Here is an 8,371-nt window from a genome sequence, read left to right on the forward strand (position 1 = left end):
TTTACTGGAAATTCTTGAGGTTCTCTAAATCTAGGTCAAGGTAACCCACACTAGATGTAAGTACTGTTTACCTTAATTTGCACTAACTTTAGATAAACCTTTTAAAATTGTTATTAAATATATTCAGACAGCTGTTTTGCATCTCATTTTTAATGGACTTTCAAGCAGGAGATGCTGTGTGTTATTTATATGAATTAGGGGTCTATTCAATTTATCAAACAGTGGCAGATGTAAATACTCCAATTATTTGGATGGCTCAAATATGGAGAACTATGTAACAAGGTCCTAAAAATCAAACATCTAGCAGTTCATTTGAATCTCTTTACTGCATGTTTGCATGTACAATTATATAAAATATCAGGAAAGGTCCCATTCTAAATATATTTTTTAAATGGTTTACATTTAAAACATTATAGCTGACTTACAAAAATTAAACAGATTAATTAATCACTTGCAATATATATTGTGTAGCCTTGCATTACCGCGAGAAAAGTACCACTGAGATACCATTAAATTTCTTCAGAAAAAAACAAACAGAAGGAAAATTGATCCTCTAGGCGATTATATTGATTCTGCAGACAGAAGCCTATCAATTAAGATGTTCCAGTACTTATTTTAAGACAGTTAAGGTCTGCAGTTTTTTTCTCCCAAACCAATTATTATTATTCACTTTATTATTTTCTCCTGTGACTTTCTTTGCTGGTAATTTTTCTTTAAAATTAATGGATATTGAAGCATTGGATAAATGTTTGAATCATCTTTGGCACCAATTTTGGAGCATTTCAACAAAGCTTATACTGTTCCGGACCGTTGTTGGAATATTTAACAATTGGGTCCGCACCCTGTCTGGATTCAAGATTTGAGTACTGATCATACTGCACAATACTGAAGATACATAAATGCATAAAAATGATTTCCATTACATGAGAGTAGATGTTAAAACATCATTCTGATTTGAACTCAGCTCTCGCCAAGATAAGCACCAACTAAGATGTAGCTTTAGTGTAAGCTAATGTGATCCATCTGCATCTCCATCCATTTGCGTTGCTTTCCATCTGATGATGTAGATATCCTTCTGCCTGGTGTTAATGGCTGAAGTGTAATGCTGGCTCCAGGGATCAGCTTATTTTGTCTCCCCAGCGCATCAGCACACACAACGGCTGCGATGCTGGCTCCAGGGATCAACCAGAGTGCGGTCTCCCCAGCGCATCAGCATGACAACCATCTGGATTGAGCAAAGTAGGGTACGTCTCTGGGGTCTTCAAATGGGCACCTTCAGTCCTCTGTGTTTCGTCGATTAGCCCACAACACCTCAAGAGGACTTGACGGTGATTCTGACATCTCCCCCCTTCATCCCTGACTCAACTCAACCCAGCTTACTTACCCATATATCAGTGATTCTTTCTTTCTATTATGCTTGAGATCCCCATGCAGAATCTTTCTGTCTCAACCACAGCCAGTTGCTGCTCCTCTCTGCTGCTTCAGATAAGTTCTTCACTGTGCGACGCAACTCTTGGCCACTGAACCCGACATCTCTGAGAAACCGAGTTGTAGTGGGCCACAAATACTCGACAACCCACCTCCACTGGGTAAACTCGGACTCTCAATCCTCGCTGTTCCGCTTCAGTGACTAGTTGAGCATACCGAAGTTTCTTCCTCTCATACGCCTCATCCATAGCATCTTCCCATGGCACTGTTAACTCTATCAGGTGAACAAAGCGTGCTGATCCAGACCACAAGACAATATCAGGTCGAAGGTTAGTGGTGGCAATCTCAGGTCGAAAAATAGGCAGTTGACCAACATCTGCCACCCTTTTTCAATTTCTAGAAGCTTCCAGATGTCCTGGGTGAGGCTTGGTTTTAACACCTTTTCTTCGTGGTTGCTCTCCTGGGCGGAAGAATGTTTTTTGTGTGTAATGTTTTGATGGAACTGGTGGCAACTTATCGGTCATGTTACACTTGTCTTCCAATGCAAAGGCCAAATATCGCAGCACCTGGTCATGACACTAAGTAAACTGTCCTTGGCTAAGACCCACCTTAAATCCTGTCAAAATGTACCTTAATGTTGCAGGTGATGAACACAAAGGACATGAGGGATCCTCTCCTACGCAGAGGTTTACGCTTGTGGTGATGGGAGAACATCATGACCTAATGAGGAAACTGATACTGCTCTGTTCCATTGTCCATAGGTCTAGCCAGCCAATCTTGAGTTGTTCCACACTCTCCCATCTCATCCATTCTCTCTGCTTGGCCTGAGAAACAGCCTTTACGCACCTCATCCTCTCCTCCTGCTTCTGCTCCTCATTGACTACCAGCTTCTTTCGCTGAGCTGGGGTTGCCTTGTGCCATGTAGGAGTGGCTGAACTGAGACCAAGACTCCTCTTCCATGCTGAACTTGCCCCATTATATAACCGATTCAAAGGGCAGCCTTTGCATCTTCCACGGCTTTCTTATGACATAGTTCACATTATAGGTCAATACGATTAAAATATAGTGTGTCTTCACATTGTATATAAAACAAGTTAATCAAACACAACATTTGCGTAATTGTAATTTTGCGTAATTATAATTAGAACGACTGGAATCGTCATAAAGAGGACTTTGTGAAAGGGTCCCAATGTTTTCTGTGCTAAATAAGAACAGTTAAAAACCCTGCGTGTATTTGTGAAGTGGAACTATCACTCTTGCCAGTCTATTTGCATATTTATGTCCCATTTGCATTGCTGACTCACCCTAGTCAGGCTCTACACATTTCTTTTGGTTTAATGTTTCAGTTTTATGCAACGATCCTTCAAACATCATACAATTGGAAACTAATTATATCTTTGTTTGTTGCCATGCGCTCCAAACCCAATGTGAACCTCATGCCCTGCACTCAATGCTAATACTGTGGGAATACTTTCATTACATTGGCAGTTGTTCAATACTTATAAATTAGCCCCAGCAGCTAATACAATGCAATGGATGATGGTACTCTAACCACCAGGAATTGAGTGTATCATAAAACAGATTTTTGGCTTTAACTCTTTGAACACTGCAGATCCAAAATGATAATTTAAAGCTGAATGCTGCTCGCTATTAGCATAGAAAAGACTGAAGACATGTAAAGAAAAGAATGCGGTTGATGTAGATTCCAGATTGTACTCACTTTTATGTTGTGTGATGTAGAAAAATGCTTCTACCAGAAGATTTCTAGCAATGTAAACTGTTATGTTATGATGCAGTTTCTGTACTGTATTTACTACACCACTGTGGTTTACAATTTCAGTAATAAACTCCAGCTGTGGTTTATGCCAGCTAGTTAAAGGTTGATTAAATCAGCCCCTTGCCTGGATCACTTAATACAGTAAATAGACACTAGGTGGTTGTGTTGAGCATATCTTAGAGTGCTACTTTTTACTGCTTGTCAGTTTGGAGGGATGGCCTGACCTAGGCAGTGTCAGGTGGTACAATGTACCTTCCATTTCTTGATGATTGAGTAGACTGTGTTCACAGGGATATTCAGAGACTTTGATATTGTTTTGTACCCTTCTCCTGATCTGTGCTTTTCAATGACTTTATCCCTGACTTGCTTTGAAAGCTCCTTGGTCTTCATGGTTGAGTCTTTGCTTGAAATTCACTACCTGACCGAGGAACCTCACAGAGACAGATGTTTTTATTCTGAAATCATGAGCACCACTAATACTGCACACAGACAGAGGACATTCAACTAATTGTGTGGCTCGTTAAGGTAATTTTGTGCACCTGAATTAATTTAGGTTTGCCACAGCAAAGAATACTTATGCAATCATGACTTTTCCATTTTTATTTCATATTAATTATCTATTTACTTTCTTTTTGTTTTTCACACAAAACGACTCAAAACAACCATTTAAACTTCCAGCATGAAGACCAAAAAAAGACTCAAAATCTTGTAGGTTGATCTTGTTTGTCAAGGAGAACAGTTTTATGTATGCAAGACCTGGTAAAAGCAGATATGGTTTTATGAAGTTGTGAAAGGGCTGCTGATAATTGATTTAAATCAAGTGCTCTGTGAATGGTAAGATCCAGATTGTGCCCAAAGCAAGGTGCCCAGGTATTTGAATCAAATGCCTTTTTTACTTGCATTGTCATAGCAACAGCTAACATTTTTGCTATGTCCAAATTCCATTCAGACAGAACTTCGGTGAAAGTTTCAATCAGCTTTTCAGTGGTCTTTAAACATCCCAGCACAAGAAAGGTAACAAGAGCACATCTCCCAATCACCTGAAATGTACTGGACTGTCACTGCCATGTAGGTATCCATATTGCGGCTTTTTACCCCATGAGCAGCATTTACCCCCCTTAGACTCAAGTCTTTTGATGCCCCATTTACCCCCCTTAGACTCCTTGCTCACTAAATATAGCGGTATCCCTAGATATCGTCCCCTCTTAGAAATAACACTAAAGATTTTAGTGAGCAAGCCGTACCCCACAAGCATGTTTTTTTTTACCCCGATATTAGGTATCGTAGAATTTTTGTATCATGTTATTTCGATATACAGAAATACCACAAAACACTATTTGAAACAACCTAAACCAGGGGTCTCCAACTCTGTATCGCCCCCATCCAGCAGGTTTTATAGGTGTTTTTACATCATCAGTGGCTAAAGATCTGGAACACCTGTTAATCTTGAGTAATTAAGCCAATAATTGGTTCTATTAAGTAACTGAGAGATTGGTTGAAACGAAAACCAGCAGCCACAGTAGCTCACCAGGACCAGGGTTAGAGACCCCTGACCTAAACTGTCCATTCATTCACAATTACATAAGGCAGCCAGGAACCATGTTGCAGCTACTGTACTTGGTTCCCTGAAAGAGAAGATGACCACCAACGACATTCTGTATGGGATATGCCTTTCCATTACATAGGTATCGCTGAGGTCTCTATATCAGAGCTGCAGGTAGGTCCCTTCCTGGGATGACACACTCGGTCCCGTCCACCGAGGGATTAAAACCGTCATCTTGACAAAGCCATTTCTCTTTTTCCATCGAACCCGTCAGGGCGACCGATGCGACCTTGTGCTTGGTGGTCGTCTTCTCTTTCAGGGAACCAGGGTTACGATAAGTAACCTAATGTTCCCTTTCAATTTGAAGATGACCACCACTACATTAGGTATGGGATAATGTATACCAAAGCCGTTGCAAGTGAGAAGGAAGGGCAGCATATGAGGGACGCACAACATTGTCTAACCCAGAGGTTAGTGGTGTGAACTTACACTCACAAGGACCCTTGTGCCTAATGAAGGCAAAGCAGGGTCTAGCACATTAATACGGTAGAACCTGGAGAAAGTATGCGGCATAGCATAACTAGCTGCCGTACAAATGTCAGACATCTAGGCACCTTTGAAAAGGGCCCAAGATGTAGCCAACCCTCTAGTGGAGTGTGCGACTTCCCTACCTGGTGGGGGAAAACCAGCACCATAATACACAGTCTAGTCTGTGTATCAGTGTATCACTCCTATCCTTCTGCCTTCGCTCAGATGAGAGGCTTGCCTCCACCAGCATAGAGCTTCCCAGTATAGACGAGACACGGCCAGCTGATGGTGTCTGTCGTGCTTGGGGTGCAGCCGAAGGCACTGAGCCACACTTGGATCGGGCGCTTGTGGAATAACCTTAGTTGGGTGGGTGATGAAGCCGTGGCTATCAGACCTAATAGTTTTTAACACAACACCAATTGTACTGTGACCTGCTGCCTGGCCAGGGGATCCCAACGCCGCGTACGGCTCAGCCATGTATTGAAGCACTCAGTGTCCTTGGTGTGTCTGTACCCTTAGTGCCTGAGTGAGGTAGAATACACTACTGGTGCACCAAAGCATCGGGGGCACCGAGTGCAGGTGTTATTGACATGCTGTGGCCCTAAGCACGGAGACATGGAGCATCTAAACACAATGAAGGCGCCGACTGAGAGGCGTCCAGCCTTAACCGTGTGAAGTCAACACAACCTGGATTAGCGCATACCATATGCCAGAGTGGAGCACATGATCAAGGAGCTGTGGCATGTTAGGCAGGAATAAAAGTGTACTGCTTTTAGTAATAGGGAAATATACAGGCTTATACAGACAGCCATTCAGCTATGGGAGAAACAGATGCCAGGCGGGTGACCAGCGCACCAAGTAGCCGGGCTAAAATAAGCTTGCTGATTCAACTCAACAGCAGGAGCCTGCTGAGCTGGGTCCCGGTGGAAATCATACTACATTTTCTTTTTAAACTGCAAGACAGTAAAGAAAACACACACACACACACACACACACACACACACACACACACACACACACAACAGCAAGGTTGTGAGAGTAAAATAGCAGTTTTTAAAAACAAGCCGGCAGAAGCAACTCAACAGTGGGGCCGGCAGAGCTGGGTCCCGGTGGAAGAATCACGCTTGTATTATTTTTATTTCTAAACTGCAAGACAGTAAAGAAACAAATACATACACACTCCAAAGCAAGAGTGGGGCTAAAAATAACAGTTACCATGGCATCACGCAAAGTCAACTCCACAGCGGGGCACGGCACAGCCAGGGTCCGGTGGAGGATCACCTGTCTCTTTCTTTTTAAACTGCAATAGCAGAGGAAAACATAAAACAGCAAACGCTGTAAGGTTTTAAGCAGACTGCAATCGCAAAGCGATGTAGGATGTTACACAGAAAAAGAGTAAACACGGTGTAGTAATTGGACAGGGGTGTCTAGTCTGGACGACATGCAGTCACATGACAGGGGCAGCGCATAGCCTACAGCAGAGAGGAGCACCATCTACAGGCAGAGGGCAACGAGGCACCTCATACACCGAGCATTGATGTACTAGACACCTGCCTACCGAGCAACGTACGCACAGAGTACCGTAAGCACAGGGATGGGACCCCAACATGGGCCTGGCTTTGTGCATTAGCACTGACGCACTGAAGCACTGCTTACACTGCGTTGAACACAGGTAAGTGTTAACGTAGTGTGTACATCCACTAGCACTGCAGCAAGGGTATTAACACTGCCCACCGTGCACCGAGTACCGTGGGCACCTTGTGCACTACGTACTGTGCAGCACCTTATGAGCACTAGTGAAGTACCAATTTACGCGTGCACCATACATGCTGAGCCCCGTGCACACAGAGTATCCTGTTTTACACTGGGTACTGTGCAGCACTGTGAGCTATACGCTAGGTTGTGCAATGCCTACGCAACTAGCGCAACATGCCCCACGTGCACTGCTTGCACTGTGCGTGCCAAGCGCCGTGCCTACCAGGTAACGTACACTACGTGAACTGCGTACCATATGTAATCGCACTAGAGTGGTAGAGGTACTAGCACATGTGCACTAGGAACACTGTGCGTACAGAGCACTGGGTACACTGAGTACCGTGCAGCGTTATTGAAGCCTAGCCCCAAGGAGGAAACGTGTAATCTCAAGAAGAACTATATCACGGGCTATGTGTGCGCCACAGTACCGCAGCACCGGGGAGGCTGCTACGCAAGGTGCCTACATGGTACCGACGGGGGGGGGGGGGGGGGGGGGGGGGGGGGGGGGAACAGGGCCGAAGCCACGGTGCGTGAGTTTAAGCAGACAGCAAAACATGGAAAGAAACCAAAGGGAGAGAGAGTACACCATTCGTACAAGGCCCGACAGTGGTGGGCCTGTGGCCAGCAGAACTACACTACAGCGGGGGATGTGGAAAGACGTAGCTCCGCGGAGGAGAACACGGCTGGAAGCGTCACTCGACAGCGGGAATACAGCAAAGCCTAGCCCCGAGGAGGACACGTGTATTCTCAGGAAGAACAGACAATCATTCGTGGATGACTGTACAGGCAGTCGCTCACATACGACAGACAGATTTAAAAAAGCGGCCTATCATGCAAGCGGGGAGGCTGCTGAAAGACAGAAAGGCAATAAAGGACTCTGTCTTTTTTAGTTGTTAATTCCAGGAAAGTGGCAAGCCAGCTTTCAGCACAAATGCAAGGGAAATACAACCGACTCGAATCGACTCAAGAAACTCTTTTCTATCAACACGCTCAACTCAACACAGTGATCTTACCTTACCATCTTGCGAGGGAAAAAGAGGAGGATCTTCCTATGAGTGACGGTTTTATTCCCTCGGTAGGCGGGACTGAGTGCATCATCCCAGGAAATGGGCCTTTCAGCAGCTCTGGTATAGACAGCTCAGCAATACCTACCCGATGGGCAGGAATATCCCATACCTAATGTAGTGGTGGTCGTCTTCGAATTGAAAGGGAAACACAAATGCACAGATTGCTACATTAGGTGTGCAGGAAGGCAGGCAACGCACAGATATACAACTAAGCAAGTTTTTTTTTTTGTAATAGTTATATAAAATCTTTATTCAAAAATGTATTGTTTTTAC

Source organism: Polyodon spathula, chromosome 3 (assembly GCF_017654505.1).
Source record: "Polyodon spathula isolate WHYD16114869_AA chromosome 3, ASM1765450v1, whole genome shotgun sequence".
In the NCBI taxonomy this organism is placed as follows: domain Eukaryota; kingdom Metazoa; phylum Chordata; class Actinopteri; order Acipenseriformes; family Polyodontidae; genus Polyodon; species Polyodon spathula.